Raw genomic sequence first — 22,101 nt, 5'->3', positions numbered from 1 at the left:
GAAACTTCCTCTCCACATCCACTCTATCTGTGCCCTCTGGTCCTAGACTCCCACACTATCGGAAACATCCTCTCCACATCCTCTCTATCTGTGTTCTCTGGTCCTAGACTCCCACACTATAGGAAACATCCTCACCACGTCCACTCTATCTGTGTCCTCTGGTCCTAGTCTCCCCCACGTTAGGAAATATCCTCTCCACATACACTCTGTGTCCTCTGGTCCTAGACCCCCACTATAGGAAACATCCTCTCCGCATCCACTCTATCTGTGGTCCTAGACTCCTCCACTAGAGGAAACATCCTCTCCACATCCACTCTATCTGTGTTCTCTGTTCCTAGACTTCCCCACCACAGGAAACATCTTCTTAACATCCAATCAATTGGTGTCCTCTGGTCCTAGACTTTCACACTACAGGAAACATCCTCTCTACATCCACTCTCTCAGTGTCCTCTGGTCGCAGAATCCCCCACTGCAGGAAACATCCTCTCCACATCCACTCTATCTGTATCCTCTTGTCGCAGTCTCCCCAAGTATAGGAAATATCCTCACCACATCCACTCTATCGGTGTCCTCTGGTCCTATACTACCCTACGACAGGAATCATCCTCTCCACATCTACTCTATCTGTGACCTCTGGTCCTAGACTCCCCCACTACAGGAAACATCCTCTCCACGTCCACTCTATCTGTGTCCTCTGGTCCTAATCTCCCCCAGTATAGGAAACATCCTCTCCACATCCACTCTATCTGTGACCTCTGGTCCTAGATTCCCCCACTACAAGATACATCTTCTCCACATCCACTCCATCTGTGTCCTCTGGTCGCATACTCCCCCACTATGGGAAACATCCTCTCCGCATCCACTCTATCTGTGGTCCTAGACTCCTCCACTAGAGGAAACATCCTCTCCACATCCACTCTATCTGTGTTCTCTGTTCCTAGACTTCCCCACCACAGGAAACATCTTCTTAACATCCAATCAATAGGTGTCCTCTGGTCCTAGACTTTCACACTACAGGAAACATCCTCTCTACATCCACTCTCTCAGTGTTTTCTGGTCCTAGACTTTCACACTATAGGAAACTTCCTCTCCACATCCACTCTATCTGTGTCCTCTGGTCCTAGACTCCCCCACTATAGGAAACATCCTCTCCACGTCCACTCTATCTGTGACCTCTGGTCCTAGACTCCCCCACTATAGGAAACATCCTCTCCACATCCACTCCATCTGTGTCCTCTGGTCGCAGACTCCTCCACTATAGGAATCTTCCTCTCCACATCCACTCTATCTGTCTCCTCTGGTCCTAGACTCCCCCACTATAGGAAACATCCTCTCCACATCCACTCTATCTGTGTCCTCTGGTCCTAGACTCCCCCACTATAGGAATCATCCTCTCCACATCCACTCTATCTGTGTCCTCTGGTCCTAGACTCCCCCACTATAGGAATCATCCTCTCCACATCCACTCTATCTGTGTCCTCTGGTCCTAGACTCCCCCACTATAGGAAACTTCCTCTCCACATCCACTCTATCTGTCTCCTCTGGTCCTAGACTCCCTCACTACAGGAAACATCCTCTCCACATCCACTCTATCTGTGTCCTCTGGTCCTAGACTCCCCCACGATAGGAAACATGTTCTACACATCCACTCTATCTGTGTCCTATGGTCCTAGACTCCCCCACTATAGGAATCATCCTCGCCACATCCACTCTATCTGTGACCTCTGGTCCTAGACTCCCCCACTATAGGAAACTTCCTCTCAACATCCAATCTATCTGTGCCCTCTGGTCCTAGACTCCCCCACTATAGGAATCATCCTCTCCACATCCACTCTATGTGTGCCCTCTTGTCCTAGACTCCCTCACTACAGGAAACATCCTCTCCACATCCAGTCTATCAGTGTCCTCTGGTCCTGGACTCCCCCACCACAGGAAACATCCTCTCAACATCCAATCTATTGGTGTCCTCTGGTCCTAGACTCCCACACTATCGGAAACATCCTCTCAACATCCACTCTCTCTGTGTCCTCTGGTCCTAGACTCCCCCACTGCAGGAAACATCCTCTCAACATCCACTCTATTGGTGTCCTGTGGTCCTAGACTCCCACACTATAGGAAACATCCTCTCCACATCCACTCTATCTGTGACCTCTGGTGCCAGACTCCCCCACTACAGGAAACATCCTCTCCACGTCCACTCTATCTGTGTCCTCTGGTCCTAATCTCCCCCACCACAGGAAACATCCTCTCAACATCCACTCTATTGGTGTCCTGTGGTCCTAGACTCCCACACTATAGGAAACATCCTCTCCACATCCACTCTATCTGTGACCTCTGGTCCTAGATTCCCCCACTACAAGATACATCTTCTCCACATCCACTCCATCTGTGTCCTCTGGTCGCAGACTCCCCCACTATGGGAAACATCCTCACCGCATCCACTCCATCTGTGGTCCTAGACTCCTCCACTAGAGGAAACATCCTCTCCACATCCACTCTATCTGTGTTCTCTGTTCCTAGACTTCCCCACCACAGGAAACATCTTCTTAACATCCAATCAATTGGTGTCATCTGGTCCTAGACTTTCACACTACAGGAAACATCCTCTCTACATCCACTCTCTCAGTGTACTCTGGTCCTAGACTTTCATACTATAGGGAACTTCCTCTCCACATCCACTCTATCTGTGTCCTCTGGTCCTAGACTCCCCCACTATAGGAAACATCCTCTCCACGTCCACTCTATCTGTGACCTCTGGTCCTAGACTCCCCCACTATAGGAAACATCCTCTCCACATCCACTCCATCTGTGTCCTCTGGTCGCAGACTCCTCCACTATAGGAAACTTCCTCTCCACATCCACTCTATCTGTGTCCTCTGGTCCTAGACTCCCCCACTATAGGAAACATCCTCTCCACATCCACTCCAACTGTGTCCTCTGGTCGCAGACTCCTCCACTATAGGAAACTTCCTCTCCACATCCACTCTATCTGTCTCCTCTGGTCCTAGACTCCCCCACTATTGGAATCATCCTCTCCACATCCACTCTATCTGTGTCCTCTGGTCCTAGACTCCCCCACTATAGGAATCATCCTCTCCACATCCACTCTATCTGTGTCCTCTGGTCCTAGACTCCCCCACCATAGGAAACTTCCTCTCCACATCCACTCTATCTGTCTCCTCTGGTCCTAGACTCCCTCACTACAGGAAACATCCTCTCCACATCCACTCTATCTGTGTCCTCTGGTCCTAGACTCCCCCGCTATAGGAAACATGTTCTACACATCCACTCTATCTGTGTCCTCTGGTCCTAGACTCCACCACTACAGGAATCATACTCTCCACATCCACTCTATCTGGGTCCTCTGGTCCTAGACTTCCCCACTATAGGAAACATCCTCTCCACATCCACTCTATCTGTGTTCTCTGGACCTAGACTCCCCCAATATAGGAACCATCCTCTCCACATCCACTCTATCTGTGTCCTCTGGTCCTAGACACCCCCACTATAGGAAACATCCTCTCCACATACACTCTGTGTCCTCTGGTCCTAGACTCCCCCACTATAGGAAACTTCCTCTCCACATCCACTCTATCTGTGCCCTCTGGTCCTAGACTCCCACACTATCGGAAAAATCCTCTCCACATCCACTCTATCTGTGTCCTCTGGTCCTAGACTCCTCCACTAGAGGAAACATCCTCTCCACATCCACTCTATCTGTGTTCTCTGGTCCTAGACTCCCACACTATAGGAAACATCCTCTCCACATCCACTCTATTTGTGACCTCTGGTCCTAGACTCCCCCACTACAGGAAACATCCTCTCCACGTCCACTCTATCTGTGTCCTCTGGTCCTAGTCTCCCCCACGATAGGAAATATCCTCTCCACATACACTCTGTGTCCTCTGGTCCTAGACCCCCACTATAGGAATCATCTTCTCCACATCCACACTATCTGTGTCTTCTGGTCGCAGACTCCCCCACTAGAGGAAACATCCTCTCCACATCCACTCTATCTGTGTTCTCTGTTCCTAGACTTCCCCACCACAGGAAACATCTTCTTAACATCCAATCAATTGGTGTCCTCTGGTCCTAGACTTTCACACTACAGGAAACATCCTCTCTACATCCACTCTCTCAGTGTCCTCTGGTCCCAGAATCCCCCACTGCAGGAAACTTCCTCTCCACATCCACTCTATCTGTCTCCTCTGGTCCTAGACTCCCTCACTACAGGAAACATCCTCTCCACATCCACTCTATCTGTGTCCTCTGGTCCTAGACTCCCCCGCTATAGGAAACATGTTCTACACATCCACTCTATCTGTGTCCTCTGGTCCGAGACTCCACCACTACAGGAATCATACTCTCCACATCCACTCTATCTGTGTCCTCTGGTCCTAGACTCCCCCACTATAGGAAACATCCTCTCCACATCCACTCTATCTGTGTTCTCTGGTCCTAGACTCCCCCAATATAGGAACCATCCTCTCCACATCCACTCTATCTGTGTCCTCTGGTCCTAGACACCCCCACTATAGGAAACATCCTCTCCACATCCTCTCTATCTGTGTCCTCTGGTCCTAGACTCCCCCACTATAGGAAACATCCTCTCCACATCCTCTCTATCTGTGTCCTCTGGTCCTAGACTCCCCCACGATAGGAAACATCCTCTCCACATACACTCTGTCTCCTCTGGTCCTAGACTCCCTCACTACAGGAAACATCCTCTCCACATCCACTCTATCTGTGTCCTCTGGTCCTAGACTCCCCCGCTATAGGAAACATGTTCTACACATCCACTCTATCTGTGTCCTGTGGTCCTAGACTCCACCACTACAGGAATCATACTCTCCACATCCACTCTATCTGTGTCCTCTGGTCCTAGACACCCCCACTATAGGAAACATCCTCTCCACATCCTCTCTATCTGTGTCCTCTGGTCCTAGACTCCCCCACGATAGGAAACATCCTCTCCACATACACTCTGTGTCCTCTGGTCCTAGACTCCCACGCTATCGGAAACATCCTCTCCACATCCATTCTATCTGTGTCCTCTGGTCCTAGACTCCCCCACTAGAGGAAACATCCTCTCCACATCCTCTCTATCTGTGTTCTCTGGTCCTAGACTCCCACACTATAGGAAACATCCTCTCCACGTCCACTCTATCTGTGTCCTCTGGTCCTAGTCTCCCCCACGATAGGAAATATCCTCTCCACATACACTCTGTGTCCTCTGGTCCTAGACCCCCACTATAGGAATCATCCTCTCCACATCCACTCTATCTGTGTCCTCTGGTCGCAGACTCCCCCACTATGGGAAACATCCTCTCCGCATCCACTCTATCTGTGGTCCTAGACTCCTCCACTAGAGGAAACATCCTCTCCACATCCACTCTATCTGTGTTCTCTGTTCCTAGACTTCCCCACCACAGGAAACATCTTCTTAATATCCAATCAATTGGTGTCCTCTGGTCCTAGACTTTCACACTACAGGAAACATCCTCTCTACATCCACTCTCTCAGTGTCCTCTGGTCCCAGAATCCCCCACTGCAGGAAACATCCTCTCCACATCCACTCTATCTGTGTCCTCAGGTCCTAGACTCCCCCACTATAGGAAACATCCTCTCCACATCCACTCTGTCTGTGTACTCTGGTCCTAGACTACCCCACGACAGGAATCATCCTCTCCACATCTACTCCATCGGTGTCCTCTGGTCCTAGACTCCCCCATCATAGGAAACATCCTCTCCACATCCACTCTAGCTGGGTTCTCTGGTCCGAAACTCCCCCACCACAGGAACCATCCTCTCAACATCCACTCTATTGGTGTCCTCTGTTACTGGACTCTCACACTGCAGGAAATATCCTTTCCACATCCACTCTGTCTGTGTCCTCTGGTCCTAGACTCCCCCACTATAGGAAACATCCTCTCCACATCCACTCTATCTTGGTCCTCTGGTCCTAGACTCCCCTACTGCAGGAAACATCCTCTCCGCATCCACTCTACCTGTGTCCTCTAGTCCAAGACTCCCCCACTGCAGGAAACATCCTCTAAACATCCACTCTATCTGTGTTCCCTGTTCCTAGACTCCCCCATCACAGGAAACATCTTCTTAACATCCAATCAATTGGTGTCCTCTGGTCCTAGACTTTCACACTGCAGGAAACATCCTCTCTACATCCACTCTGTCAGTGTCCTCTGGTCCCAGAATCCACCACTGCAGGAAACATCCTCTCCACATCCACTCTATCTGTGTCCTCAGGTCCTAGACTCCCCCACTATAGGAAACATCCTCTCCACAACCTCTCTATCTGTGTCCTCTGGTCCTAGACTCCCTACGTCCTTTCTATCGGTGTCCTCTGGCCCTGGACACCCCTAGTATAGGAAACATCCTCTCCACATCCTCTCTATCTGTGTCCTCTGGTCCTAGATTCCCCCACTACAGGAAACATCCTCTCCACATCCTCTCTATCTGTGTCCTCTGGTCCTAGATTCCCCCACTACAGGAAACATCCTCTCCACATCCACTCTATCGGTGTCCTCTGGTCCTAGACACACAAACTACAAGAAACTTCCTCTCCACATCCACACTATCTGTGTCATCTGGTCCTAGACTCCGCCACACAGGAAACTTCCTCTCCACATCCACTCTATCTGTGTCCTCTAGTCCTAGACACCCCCACTATAGGAAACATCCTCTCAACATCCACTCCATCTGTGTCCTCTGGTCCTAGACTCCCCCACCACAGGAAACATCCTCTCAGCATCCACTCTATTGGTGTCCTGTGGTCCTAGACTCCCACACTATCAGAAATATCCTCTCCACATCCACTCTATCTGTGTCTTCTGGTCCTAGACTCCCACACTATAGGAAACATCCTCTCCACATCCACTCTATCTGTGTCCTCTGGTCCTAGACTCCCCCACTATAGGAAACATCCTCTCCACATCCACTCTATCTGTGTCCTCTGGTCCTATACTCCCCCACTATAGGAAACATCCTCTCCACATCCACTCTATCTGTGTCCTCTGGTCCTAGACTCCCCCACCACAGGAAACATCCTCTCCACATCCACTCTATCTGTGGTCCTCGAGTCCCCCACTATAGGAAACATCCTCTCCACATCCTCTCTATCTTGTCCTCTGGTCCTAGACTCCCCCCACTATAGGAAACTTCCTCTCCACATCCACTCTATCTGTGTCCTCTGGTCCTGGACTCCCCCACTATAGGAAACATCCACTCCACATCAACTCTATCTGTGTCCTCTGGTCCTAGACTCCCCCACTACAGGAAACATCCTCTCCACATCAACGCTATCTGTGTCCTCTGGTCCTAGACTCCCCCACTATAGGAAACATCCTCTCCACATCCACTCTATCTGTGCCCTCTGGTCCTAGACTCCCCCACTACAGGAAACATCCTCTCCACATCAACGCTATCTGTGTCCTCTGGTCCTAGACTCCCCCACTATAGGAAACATCCTCTCCACATCCACTCTATCTGTGCCCTCTGGTCCTAGACTCCCCCACTACAGGAAACATCCTCTCCACATCAACGCTATCTGTGTCCTCTGGTCCTAGACTCCCCCACTATAGGAAACATCCTCTCCACATCCACTCTATCTGTGCCCTCTGGTCCAAGTCTCCCCCACTACAGGAAACATCCTCTCCACATCAACGCTATCTGTGTCCTCTGGTCCTAGACTCCCCCACCACAGGAAACATCCTCTCCACATCCACTCTATCTGTGGTCCTCGAGTCCCCCACTATAGGAAACTTCCTCTCCACATCCACTCTATCTGTGCCCTCTGGTCCTAGACTCCCCCACTATAGGAATCATCCTCTCCACATCCACTCTATCTGTGCCCTCTGGTCCTAGACTCCTCCACTAGAGGAAACATCTTCTCAACATCCACTCTATCTGTGTTCTCTGGTCCTAGACTCCCCCACTATAGGAATCATCCTCTCCACATCCACTCTATCTGTGCCCTCTGGTCCTAGACTCTTCCTCTAGAGGAAACATCTTCTCAACATCCACTCTCTCTGTGTTCTCTGGTCCTGGACTCCCCCACTGCAGGACACATCCTCTCAACATCCACTCTATTGGTGTCCTGTGGTCCTAGACTCCCACACTATAGGAAACATCCTCTCCACATCCACTCTATCTGTGTTCTCTGTTCCTAGACTCCCCCACGATAGGAAACATCCTCTCCACATCCACTCTATCTGTGTCCTCTGGTCCTAGACTCCCCCGCTATAGGAAACATGTTCTACACATCCACTCTATCTGTGTTCTCTGTTCCTAGACTTCCCCACCACAGGAAACATCTTCTTAACATCCAATCAATTGGTGTCCTCTGGTCCTAGACTTTCACACTACAGGAAACATCCTCTCTACATCCACTCTCTCAGTGTCCTCTGGTCCCAGAATCCCCCACTGCAGGAAACATCCTCTCCACATCCACTCTAACTGTGTCCTCTGGTCGCAGTCTCCCCAACTGTAGGAAACATGCTCTGCACATCCAATCTATCTGTATCCTCTCGTCTTAGACTCCTCCTCTACTGGAAACATCCTCTCCACAGCCAGTCTCTCTGTGTACTCTGGTCCAAGACGCCCCCACCACAGGAAACATCCTCTCCACATCCACTCTATCGGTGTCCTCTTGTTCTAGACACCCCCACTATAGCAAACATCCTGTCCACATCTACTCTATCGGTGTCCTCTGGTCCTAGACACACAAACTACAAGAAACTTCCTCTCCACATCCACACTATCTGTGTCCTCTGGTCCTAGACTCCCCCACCACAGGAAACATCCTCTCAGCATCCACTCTATTGGTGTCCTGTGGTCCTAGACTCCCACACTATCAGAAACATCCTCTCCACATCCACTCTATCTGTGTCTTCTGGTCCTAGACTCCCCCACTATAGGAAACATCCTCTCCACATCCACTCTATCTGTGTTCTCTGGTCCTAGACTCCCTCACTGCAGGAAACATCCTCTCCACTTCCACTATATCTTTGTCCTCTGGTCCTAGACTCCCTCACTACAGGAAACATCCTCTCCACATCCTCTCTATCTTGTCCTCTGGTCCTAGACTCCCCCGCTATAGGAAACATGTTCTACACATCCACTCTATCTGTGTCCTGTGGTCCTAGACTCCACCACTACAGGAATCATACTCTCCACATCCACTCTATCTGTGTCCTCTGGTCCTAGACACCCCCACTATAGGAAACATCCTCTCCACATCCTCTCTATCTGTGTCCTCTGGTCCTAGACTCCCCCACGATAGGAAACATCCTCTCCACATACACTCTGTGTCCTCTGGTCCTAGACTCCCCCACTATAGGAAACTTCCTCTCCACATCCACTCTATCTGTGCCCTCTGGTCCTAGACTCCCACACTATCGGAAACATCCTCTCCACATCCATTCTATCTGTGTCCTCTGGTCCTAGACTCCCCCACTAGAGGAAACATCCTCTCCACATCCTCTCTATCTGTGTTCTCTGGTCCTAGACTCCCACACTATAGGAAACATCCTCTCCACGTCCACTCTATCTGTGTCCTCTGGTCCTAGTCTCCCCCACGATAGGAAATATCCTCTCCACATACACTCTGTGTCCTCTGGTCCTAGACCCCCACTATAGGAATCATCCTCTCCACATCCACTCTATCTGTGTCCTCTGGTCGCAGACTCCCCCACTATGGGAAACATCCTCTCCGCATCCACTCTATCTGTGGTCCTAGACTCCTCCACTAGAGGAAACATCCTCTCCACATCCACTCTATCTGTGTTCTCTGTTCCTAGACTTCCCCACCACAGGAAACATCTTCTTAATATCCAATCAATTGGTGTCCTCTGGTCCTAGACTTTCACACTACAGGAAACATCCTCTCTACATCCACTCTCTCAGTGTCCTCTGGTCCCAGAATCCCCCACTGCAGGAAACATCCTCTCCACATCCACTCTATCTGTGTCCTCAGGTCCTAGACTCCCCCACTATAGGAAACATCCTCTCCACATCCACTCTGTCTGTGTACTCTGGTCCTAGACTACCCCACGACAGGAATCATCCTCTCCACATCTACTCCATCGGTGTCCTCTGGTCCTAGACTCCCCCATCATAGGAAACATCCTCTCCACATCCACTCTAGCTGGGTTCTCTGGTCCGAAACTCCCCCACCACAGGAACCATCCTCTCAACATCCACTCTATTGGTGTCCTCTGTTACTGGACTCTCACACTGCAGGAAATATCCTTTCCACATCCACTCTGTCTGTGTCCTCTGGTCCTAGACTCCCCCACTATAGGAAACATCCTCTCCACATCCACTCTATCTTGGTCCTCTGGTCCTAGACTCCCCTACTGCAGGAAACATCCTCTCCGCATCCACTCTACCTGTGTCCTCTAGTCCAAGACTCCCCCACTGCAGGAAACATCCTCTAAACATCCACTCTATCTGTGTTCCCTGTTCCTAGACTCCCCCATCACAGGAAACATCTTCTTAACATCCAATCAATTGGTGTCCTCTGGTCCTAGACTTTCACACTGCAGGAAACATCCTCTCTACATCCACTCTGTCAGTGTCCTCTGGTCCCAGAATCCACCACTGCAGGAAACATCCTCTCCACATCCACTCTATCTGTGTCCTCAGGTCCTAGACTCCCCCACTATAGGAAACATCCTCTCCACAACCTCTCTATCTGTGTCCTCTGGTCCTAGACTCCCTACGTCCTTTCTATCGGTGTCCTCTGGCCCTGGACACCCCTAGTATAGGAAACATCCTCTCCACATCCTCTCTATCTGTGTCCTCTGGTCCTAGATTCCCCCACTACAGGAAACATCCTCTCCACATCCTCTCTATCTGTGTCCTCTGGTCCTAGATTCCCCCACTACAGGAAACATCCTCTCCACATCCACTCTATCGGTGTCCTCTGGTCCTAGACACACAAACTACAAGAAACTTCCTCTCCACATCCACACTATCTGTGTCATCTGGTCCTAGACTCCGCCACACAGGAAACTTCCTCTCCACATCCACTCTATCTGTGTCCTCTAGTCCTAGACACCCCCACTATAGGAAACATCCTCTCAACATCCACTCCATCTGTGTCCTCTGGTCCTAGACTCCCCCACCACAGGAAACATCCTCTCAGCATCCACTCTATTGGTGTCCTGTGGTCCTAGACTCCCACACTATCAGAAATATCCTCTCCACATCCACTCTATCTGTGTCTTCTGGTCCTAGACTCCCACACTATAGGAAACATCCTCTCCACATCCACTCTATCTGTGTCCTCTGGTCCTAGACTCCCCCACTATAGGAAACATCCTCTCCACATCCACTCTATCTGTGTCCTCTGGTCCTATACTCCCCCACTATAGGAAACATCCTCTCCACATCCACTCTATCTGTGTCCTCTGGTCCTAGACTCCCCCACCACAGGAAACATCCTCTCCACATCCACTCTATCTGTGGTCCTCGAGTCCCCCACTATAGGAAACATCCTCTCCACATCCTCTCTATCTTGTCCTCTGGTCCTAGACTCCCCCCACTATAGGAAACTTCCTCTCCACATCCACTCTATCTGTGTCCTCTGGTCCTGGACTCCCCCACTATAGGAAACATCCACTCCACATCAACTCTATCTGTGTCCTCTGGTCCTAGACTCCCCCACTACAGGAAACATCCTCTCCACATCAACGCTATCTGTGTCCTCTGGTCCTAGACTCCCCCACTATAGGAAACATCCTCTCCACATCCACTCTATCTGTGCCCTCTGGTCCTAGACTCCCCCACTACAGGAAACATCCTCTCCACATCAACGCTATCTGTGTCCTCTGGTCCTAGACTCCCCCACTATAGGAAACATCCTCTCCACATCCACTCTATCTGTGCCCTCTGGTCCTAGACTCCCCCACTACAGGAAACATCCTCTCCACATCAACGCTATCTGTGTCCTCTGGTCCTAGACTCCCCCACTATAGGAAACATCCTCTCCACATCCACTCTATCTGTGCCCTCTGGTCCAAGTCTCCCCCACTACAGGAAACATCCTCTCCACATCAACGCTATCTGTGTCCTCTGGTCCTAGACTCCCCCACCACAGGAAACATCCTCTCCACATCCACTCTATCTGTGGTCCTCGAGTCCCCCACTATAGGAAACTTCCTCTCCACATCCACTCTATCTGTGCCCTCTGGTCCTAGACTCCCCCACTATAGGAATCATCCTCTCCACATCCACTCTATCTGTGCCCTCTGGTCCTAGACTCCTCCACTAGAGGAAACATCTTCTCAACATCCACTCTATCTGTGTTCTCTGGTCCTAGACTCCCCCACTATAGGAATCATCCTCTCCACATCCACTCTATCTGTGCCCTCTGGTCCTAGACTCTTCCTCTAGAGGAAACATCTTCTCAACATCCACTCTCTCTGTGTTCTCTGGTCCTGGACTCCCCCACTGCAGGACACATCCTCTCAACATCCACTCTATTGGTGTCCTGTGGTCCTAGACTCCCACACTATAGGAAACATCCTCTCCACATCCACTCTATCTGTGTTCTCTGTTCCTAGACTCCCCCACGATAGGAAACATCCTCTCCACATCCACTCTATCTGTGTCCTCTGGTCCTAGACTCCCCCGCTATAGGAAACATGTTCTACACATCCACTCTATCTGTGTTCTCTGTTCCTAGACTTCCCCACCACAGGAAACATCTTCTTAACATCCAATCAATTGGTGTCCTCTGGTCCTAGACTTTCACACTACAGGAAACATCCTCTCTACATCCACTCTCTCAGTGTCCTCTGGTCCCAGAATCCCCCACTGCAGGAAACATCCTCTCCACATCCACTCTAACTGTGTCCTCTGGTCGCAGTCTCCCCAACTGTAGGAAACATGCTCTGCACATCCAATCTATCTGTATCCTCTCGTCTTAGACTCCTCCTCTACTGGAAACATCCTCTCCACAGCCAGTCTCTCTGTGTACTCTGGTCCAAGACGCCCCCACCACAGGAAACATCCTCTCCACATCCACTCTATCGGTGTCCTCTTGTTCTAGACACCCCCACTATAGCAAACATCCTGTCCACATCTACTCTATCGGTGTCCTCTGGTCCTAGACACACAAACTACAAGAAACTTCCTCTCCACATCCACACTATCTGTGTCCTCTGGTCCTAGACTCCCCCACCACAGGAAACATCCTCTCAGCATCCACTCTATTGGTGTCCTGTGGTCCTAGACTCCCACACTATCAGAAACATCCTCTCCACATCCACTCTATCTGTGTCTTCTGGTCCTAGACTCCCCCACTATAGGAAACATCCTCTCCACATCCACTCTATCTGTGTTCTCTGGTCCTAGACTCCCTCACTGCAGGAAACATCCTCTCCACTTCCACTATATCTTTGTCCTCTGGTCCTAGACTCCCTCACTACAGGAAACATCCTCTCCACATCCTCTCTATCTTGTCCTCTGGTCCTAGACTCCCCCGCTATAGGAAACATGTTCTACACATCCACTCTATCTGTGTCCTGTGGTCCTAGACTCCACCACTACAGGAATCATACTCTCCACATCCACTCTATCTGTGTCCTCTGGTCCTAGACACCCCCACTATAGGAAACATCCTCTCCACATCCTCTCTATCTGTGTCCTCTGGTCCTAGACTCCCCCACGATAGGAAACATCCTCTCCACATACACTCTGTGTCCTCTGGTCCTAGACTCCCCCACTATAGGAAACTTCCTCTCCACATCCACTCTATCTGTGCCCTCTGGTCCTAGACTCCCACACTATCGGAAACATCCTCTCCACATCCATTCTATCTGTGTCCTCTGGTCCTAGACTCCCCCACTAGAGGAAACATCCTCTCCACATCCTCTCTATCTGTGTTCTCTGGTCCTAGACTCCCACACTATAGGAAACATCCTCTCCACGTCCACTCTATCTGTGTCCTCTGGTCCTAGTCTCCCCCACGATAGGAAATATCCTCTCCACATACACTCTGTGTCCTCTGGTCCTAGACCCCCACTATAGGAATCATCCTCTCCACATCCACTCTATCTGTGTCCTCTGGTCGCAGACTCCCCCACTATGGGAAACATCCTCTCCGCATCCACTCTATCTGTGGTCCTAGACTCCTCCACTAGAGGAAACATCCTCTCCACATCCACTCTATCTGTGTTCTCTGTTCCTAGACTTCCCCACCACAGGAAACATCTTCTTAACATCCAATCAATTGGTGTCCTCTGGTCCTAGACTTTCACACTACAGGAAACATCCTCTCTACATCCACTCTCTCAGTGTCCTCTGGTCCCAGAATCCCCCACTGCAGGAAACATCCTCTCCACATCCACTCTATCTGTGTCCTCAGGTCCTAGACTCCCCCACTATAGGAAACATCCTCTCCACATCCACTCTGTCTGTGTACTCTGGTCCTAGACTACCCCACGACAGGAATCATCCTCTCCACATCTACTCTATCGGTGTCCTCTGGTCCTAGACTCCCCCATCATAGGAAACATCCTCTCCACATCCACTCTAGCTGGGTTCTCTGGTCCGAAACTCCCCCACCATAGGAACCATCCTCTCAACATCCACTCTATTGGTGTCCTCTGTTACTGGACTCTCACACTGCAGGAAATATCCTTTCCACATCCACTCTGTCTGTGTCCTCTGGTCCTAGACTCCCCCACTATAGGAAACATCCTCTCCACATCCACTCTATCTTGGTCCTCTGGTCCTAGACTCCCCTACTGCCGGAAACATCCTCTCCGCATCCACTCTACCTGTGTCCTCTAGTCCAAGACTCCCCCACTGCAGGAAACATCCTCTAAACATCCACTCTATCTGTGTTCCCTGTTCCTAGACTCCCCCATCACAGGAAACATCTTCTTAACATCCAATCAATTGGTGTCCTCTGGTCCTAGACTTTCACACTGCAGGAAACATCCTCTCTACATCCACTCTGTCAGTGTCCTCTGGTCCCAGAATCCACCACTGCAGGAAACATCCTCTCCACATCCACTCTATCTGTGTCCTCAGGTCCTAGACTCCCCCACTATAGGAAACATCCTCTCCACAACCTCTCTATCTGTGTCCTCTGGTCCTAGACTCCCTACGTCCTTTCTATCGGTGTCCTCTGGCCCTGGACACCCCTAGTATAGGAAACATCCTCTCCACATCCTCTCTATCTGTGTCCTCTGGTCCTAGATTCCCCCACTACAGGAAACATCCTCTCCACATCCTCTCTATCTGTGTCCTCTGGTCCTAGATTCCCCCACTACAGGAAACATCCTCTCCACATCCACTCTATCGGTGTCCTCTGGTCCTAGACACACAAACTACAAGAAACTTCCTCTCCACATCCACACTATCTGTGTCATCTGGTCCTAGACTCCGCCACACAGGAAACTTCCTCTCCACATCCACTCTATCTGTGTCCTCTAGTCCTAGACACCCCCACTATAGGAAACATCCTCTCAACATCCACTCCATCTGTGTCCTCTGGTCCTAGACTCCCCCACCACAGGAAACATCCTCTCAGCATCCACTCTATTGGTGTCCTGTGGTCCTAGACTCCCACACTATCAGAAATATCCTCTCCACATCCACTCTATCTGTGTATTCTGGTCCTAGACTCCCACACTATAGGAAACATCCTCTCCACATCCACTCTATCTGTGTCCTCTGGTCCTAGACTCCCCCACTATAGGAAACATCCTCTCCACATCCACTCTATCTGTGTCCTCTGGTCCTATACTCCCCCACTATAGGAAACATCCTCTCCACATCCACTCTATCTGTGTCCTCTGGTCCTAGACTCCCCCACCACAGGAAATATCCTCTCCACATCCACTCTATCTGTGGTCCTCGAGTCCCCCACTATAGGAAACATCCACTCCACATCCTCTCTATCTTGTCCTCTGGTCCTAGACTCCCCCCACTATAGGAAACTTCCTCTCCACATCCACTCTATCTGTGTCCTCTGGTCCTGGACTCCCCCACTATAGGAAACATCCACTCCACATCCACTCTATCTGTGTCCTCTGGTCCTAGACTCCCCCACTACAGGAAACATCCTCTCCACATCAACGCTATCTGTGTCCTCTGGTCCTAGACTCCCCCACTATAGGAAACATCCTCTCCACATCCACTCTATCTGTGCCCTCTGGTCCTAGACTCCCCCACTATAGGAAACATCCTCTCCACATCCACTCTATCTGTGCCCTCTGGTCCTAGACTCCTCCACTAGAGGAAACATCTTCTCAACATCCACTCTATCTGTGTTCTCTGGTCCTAGACTCCCCCACTATAGGAAACATCCTCTCCACATCCACTCTATCTGTGACCTCTGGTCCTAGATTCCCCCACTACAAGATACATCTTCTCCACATCCTCTCTATCTTGTCCTCTGGTCCTAGACTCCCCCCACTATAGGAAACTTCCTCTCCACATTCACTCTATCTGTGTCCTCTGGTCCTGGACTCCCCCACTATAGGAAACATCCACTCCACATCCACTCTATCTGTGTCCTCTGGTCCTAGACTCCCCCACTACAGGAAACATCCTCTCCACATCAACGCTATCTGTGTCCTCTGGTCCTAGACTCCCCCACTATAGGAAACATCCTCTCCACATCCACTCTATCTGTGCCCTCTGGTCCTAGACTCCCCCACTATAGGAAACATCCTCTCCACATCCACTCTATCTTGGTCCTCTGGTCCTAGACTCCCCTACTGCCGGAAACATCCTCTCCGCATCCACTCTACCTGTGTCCTCTAGTCCAAGACTCCCCCACTGCAGGAAACATCCTCTAAACATCCACTCTATCTGTGTTCCCTGTTCCTAGACTCCCCCCCTCACAGGAAACATCTTCTTAACATCCAATCAATTGGTGTCCTCTGGTCCTAGACTTTCACACTGCAGGAAACATCCTCTCTACATCCACTCTGTCAGTGTCCTCTGGTCCCAGAATCCACCACTGCAGGAAACATCCTCTCCACATCCACTCTATCTGTGTCCTCAGGTCCTAGACTCCCCCACTATAGGAAACATCCTCTCCACAACCTCTCTATCTGTGTCCTCTGGTCCTAGACTCCCTACGTCCTTTCTATCGGTGTCCTCTGGCCCTGGACACCCCTAGTATAGGAAACATCCTCTCCACATCCTCTCTATCTGTGTCCTCTGGTCCTAGATTCCCCCACTACAGGAAACATCCTCTCCACATCCTCTCTATCTGTGTCCTCTGGTCCTAGATTCCCCCACTACAGGAAACATCCTCTCCACATCCACTCTATCGGTGTCCTCTGGTCCTAGACACACAAACTACAAGAAACTTCCTCTCCACATCCACACTATCTGTGTCATCTGGTCCTAGACTCCGCCACACAGGAAACTTCCTCTCCACATCCACTCTATCTGTGTCCTCTAGTCCTAGACACCCCCACTATAGGAAACATCCTCTCAACATCCACTCCATCTGTGTCCTCTGGTCCTAGACTCCCCCACCACAGGAAACATCCTCTCAGCATCCACTCTATTGGTGTCCTGTGGTCCTAGACTCCCACACTATCAGAAATATCCTCTCCACATCCACTCTATCTGTGTATTCTGGTCCTAGACTCCCACACTATAGGAAACATCCTCTCCACATCCACTCTATCTGTGTCCTCTGGTCCTAGACTCCCCCACTATAGGAAACATCCTCTCCACATCCACTCTATCTGTGTCCTCTGGTCCTATACTCCCCCACTATAGGAAACATCCTCTCCACATCCACTCTATCTGTGTCCTCTGGTCCTAGACTCCCCCACCACAGGAAATATCCTCTCCACATCCACTCTATCTGTGGTCCTCGAGTCCCCCACTATAGGAAACATCCACTCCACATCCTCTCTATCTTGTCCTCTGGTCCTAGACTCCCCCCACTATAGGAAACTTCCTCTCCACATCCACTCTATCTGTGTCCTCTGGTCCTGGACTCCCCCACTATAGGAAACATCCACTCCACATCCACTCTATCTGTGTCCTCTGGTCCTAGACTCCCCCACTACAGGAAACATCCTCTCCACATCAACGCTATCTGTGTCCTCTGGTCCTAGACTCCCCCACTATAGGAAACATCCTCTCCACATCCACTCTATCTGTGCCCTCTGGTCCTAGACTCCCCCACTACAGGAAATATCCTCTCCACATCAACGCTATCTGTGTCCTCTGGTCCTAGACTCCCCCACTATAGGAAACATCCTCTCCACATCCACTCTATCTGTGCCCTCTGGTCCTAGACTCCCCCACTACAGGAAACATCCTCTCCACATCAACGCTATCTGTGTCCTCTGGTCCTAGACTCCCCCACTATAGGAAACATCCTCTCCACATCCACTCTATCTGTGCCCTCTGGTCCAAGACTCCCCCACTACAGGAAACATCCTCTCCACATCAACGCTATCTGTGTCCTCTGGTCCTAGACTCCCCCACCACAGGAAACATCCTCTCCACATCCACTCTATCTGTGGTCCTCGAGTCCCCCACTATAGGAAACCCTCTCCACATCCACTCTATCTGTGCCCTCTGGTCCTAGACTCCCCCACTATAGGAATCATCCTCTCCACATCCACTCTATCTGTGCCCTCTGGTCCTAGACTCCTCCACTAGAGGAAACATCTTCTCAACATCCACTCTATCTGTGTTCTCTGGTCCTAGACTCCCCCACTATAGGAAACATCCTCTCCACATCCACTCTATCTGTGACCTCTGGTCCTAGATTCCCCCACTACAAGATACATCTTCTCCACATCCACTCCATCTGTGTCCTCTGGTCGCAGACTCCCCCACTATGGGAAACATCCTCTCCGCATCCACTCTATCTGTCTCCTCTGGTCCTAGACTCCCCCACTGCAGGAAACATCCTCTCCACATCCACTCTATCTGTGTTCTCTGTTCCTAGACTCCCCCACGATAGGAAACATCCTCTCCACATCCACTCTATCTGTGTCCTCTGGTCCTAGACTCCCCCGCTATAGGAAACATGTTCTACACATCCACTCTATCGGTGTCCTCTGGTCCTAGACACACAAACTACAAGAAACTTCCTCTCCACATCCACACTATCTGTGTCCTCTGGTCCTAGACTCCCCCACCACAGGAAACATCCTCTCAGCATCCACTCTATTGGTGTCCTGTGGTCCTAGACTCCCACACTATCAGAAACATCCTCTCCACATCCACTCTATCTGTGTCTTCTGGTCCTAGACTCCCACACTATAGGAAACATCCTCTCCACATCCACTCTATCTGTGTCCTCTGGTCCTAGACTCCCCCACTATAGGAAACATCCTCTCCACATCCACTCTATCTGTGTTCTCTGGTCCTAGACTCCCTCACTGCAGGAAACATCCTCTCCACTTCCACTATATCTTTGTCCTCTGGTCCCCCACTACAAGATACATCTTCTCCACATCCACTCCATCTGTGTCCTCTGGTCGCAGACTCCCCCACTATGGGAAACATCCTCTCCGCATCCACTCTATCTGTGGTCCTAGACTCCTCCACTAGAGGAGACATCCTCTCCACATCCACTCTATCTGTCTCCTCTGGTCCTAGACTCCCCCACTATAGGAAACATCCTCTCCACATCCACTCTATCTGTGTTCTCTGTTCCTAGACTTCCCCACCATAGGAAACATCTTCTTAACATCCAATCAATTGGTGTCCTCTGGTCCTAGACTCCCCCACTACAGGAAACATCCTCTCCACATCCACTCTATCTGTGTCCTCTGGTCGCAGACTCCTCCACTATCGGAAACATCCTCTCCACATCCACTCTATCTGTGTCCTCTGGTCCTAGACTCCCCCACTATAGGAAACATCCTCTCCACATCCACTCTATCTGTGACCTCTGGTCCTAGACTCCCCCACTATAGGAAACATCCTCTCCACATCCACTCCATCTGTGTCCTCTGGTCGCAGACTCCTCCACTATAGGAAACTTCCTCTCCACATCCACTCTATCTGTCTCCTCTGGTCCTAGACTCCCCCACTATAGGAAACATGTTCTACACATCCACTCTATCTGTGTCCTCTGGTCCTAGACTCCCCCACTACAGGAATCATACTCTCCACATCCACTCTATCTGTGTCCTCTGGTCCTAGACTCCCCCACTATAGGAAACATCCTCTCCACATCCACTCTATCTGTGTCCTCTGGTCCTAGACTCCCCCAATATAGGAACCATCCTCTCCACATCCACTCTATCTGTGTCCTCTGGTCCTAGACACCCCCACTATAGGAAACATCCTCTCCACATCCTCTCTATCTGTGTCCTCTGGTCCTAGACTCCCTCACGATAGGAAACAGCCTCTCCACATACACTCTGTGTCCTCTGGTCCTAGACTCCCCCACTATAGGAATCATCCTCTCCACATCCACTCTATCTGTGTCCTCTGGTCCTAGACTCCCCCAATATAGGAACCATCCTCTCCACATCCACTCTATCTGTGTCCTCTGGTCCTAGACACCCCCACTATAGGAAACATCCTCTCCACATCCTCTCTATCTGTGTCCTCTGGTCCTTGACTCCCACACGATAGGAAACATCCTCTCCACATCCACTCTATCTGTGTCCTCTGGTCCTAGACACCCCCACTATAGGCAACATCCTCTCCACATCCTCTCTATCTGTGTCCTCTGGTCCTAGACTCCCCCACGATAGGAAACACCCTCTCCACATCCACTCTATCTGTGTCCTCTGGTCCTAGACTCCCCCACTACAGGAATCATACTCTCCACCTCAGCTCTATCGAGGCCACCACAAAGTCACATCCGATTTAGTAAATCGTTTGATCGTGTCCTGTAATGTAACAATTATTCATACCATTGCTTTTCCTTCCAGCTCCTTCCAGTGCGTCAGGCAATTATCCCCCCCATTTGCAGAGCATTTTTTGGCCGAGGCACCAGCACGGTTGGAAAGTGTGCGAGGAGCCGGCTGGTTTCGAACCGGGGACCATCTGCCTGGAAGTCTGGTACTAATGCCGCTATACCGCGGGCCGTACCGTGCTGTGTGCATACAAGATATATATGGTTGTTTTGCCATGTGAATATTGGACCTCTGGGCTGTCCATTGAGCCTGGCCGTTAGCATACCGGCGTTTCAAAGCCCATCGAGGTGACACCCTCGGTGCCCAGCTGTTGGCCTTTCTCTCGGGAGCGTTCGCGTTTAACCGTAGCACCGCGCAGGCAGGCATGGTGAGTTTGAGAAGGGCAGTTCTCTTCCCACTGCCCCCTTCAAGTGCCAAAGGAGCACAAGCCAATAGAATTCGCAGGCCCGCTGACGGGGGAGCGAGTTAAGCGAGCGGTTCCTACAGAAACGCGAACACTCCCGGCCGGAGAGAAGCAGCGACAACCGCTCTCTCACTTCTCCCCCTGGACCGGTGACGATCGTCTGCAAGGTAATCGCCAAGCTTAGCATGCATCGTAATCGCTGTTTCGTGTGTACAATCATTCGAAAGCTTTCCGGCGTCTGCAGGTTTTCTTGTGTCTGTGATGCCGCTCTCTTTGCGGGATGCCTACCCTGAAAAAGTCTGAATCGTCCGTGGTACTCTCCCTTACAGCTCCCGCGGTCTTTTCTCCCCTCGACTCTTCGCCCAGACCTGCTACTGCAGCCCCCTCTTTCCTTACCTGCCCATCCGCTCCCTGTGGTGCTCCTGTCTCCCTTTCCTGGTCTTCTCTCCTCTCCTATTTGACACTCCTCTTCTCCAACCCTTTACCTCTTCCCCCAGCACCTCCTTCCGCCCCCTCTCCCAGCTCCACCTATCACCTGCCACCTTGTACATCTTCCTCCCTGCCCCTTCCCAGCTCCACCTATCACATGCCACCTTGTAAGTCTTCCTCCCCACCCCTTCTCAGCTCCACCTATCACCTGCCACCTTGTAAGTCTTCCTCCCCGCCCCTTCTCAGCTCCACCTATCACCTGCCACCTTGTAAGTCTTCCTCCCCGCCCCTTCTCAGCTCCACCTATCACCTGCCACCTTGTACGTCTTCCTCCCCGCCCCCTCTCCCGGCTCCACCTATCACCTGCCACCTTGT

General features: G+C 50.9%; 1 long non-coding RNA gene across 1 annotated transcript in view; it reads right to left on the bottom strand.

Moving 5' to 3' along the window:
- LOC132383953 (uncharacterized) overlaps positions 1-21,793 on the bottom strand; it is a 94,869-nt gene extending 73,076 nt beyond the window's left edge. The window contains exon 1 of the long non-coding RNA XR_009508811.1: positions 21,694-21,793. This is a non-coding gene — a long non-coding RNA (uncharacterized LOC132383953). The remainder of the gene's footprint in view (positions 1-21,693) is intronic.
- Between the last annotated feature and the right edge of the window lie 308 nt (positions 21,794-22,101).

This window comes from Hypanus sabinus, chromosome 31 (assembly GCF_030144855.1).
Source record: "Hypanus sabinus isolate sHypSab1 chromosome 31, sHypSab1.hap1, whole genome shotgun sequence".
Taxonomy (NCBI): domain Eukaryota; kingdom Metazoa; phylum Chordata; class Chondrichthyes; order Myliobatiformes; family Dasyatidae; genus Hypanus; species Hypanus sabinus.
Note: the sequence above shows the minus strand (reverse complement) of the source record. Positions and strands in the feature narration are given on the sequence as shown.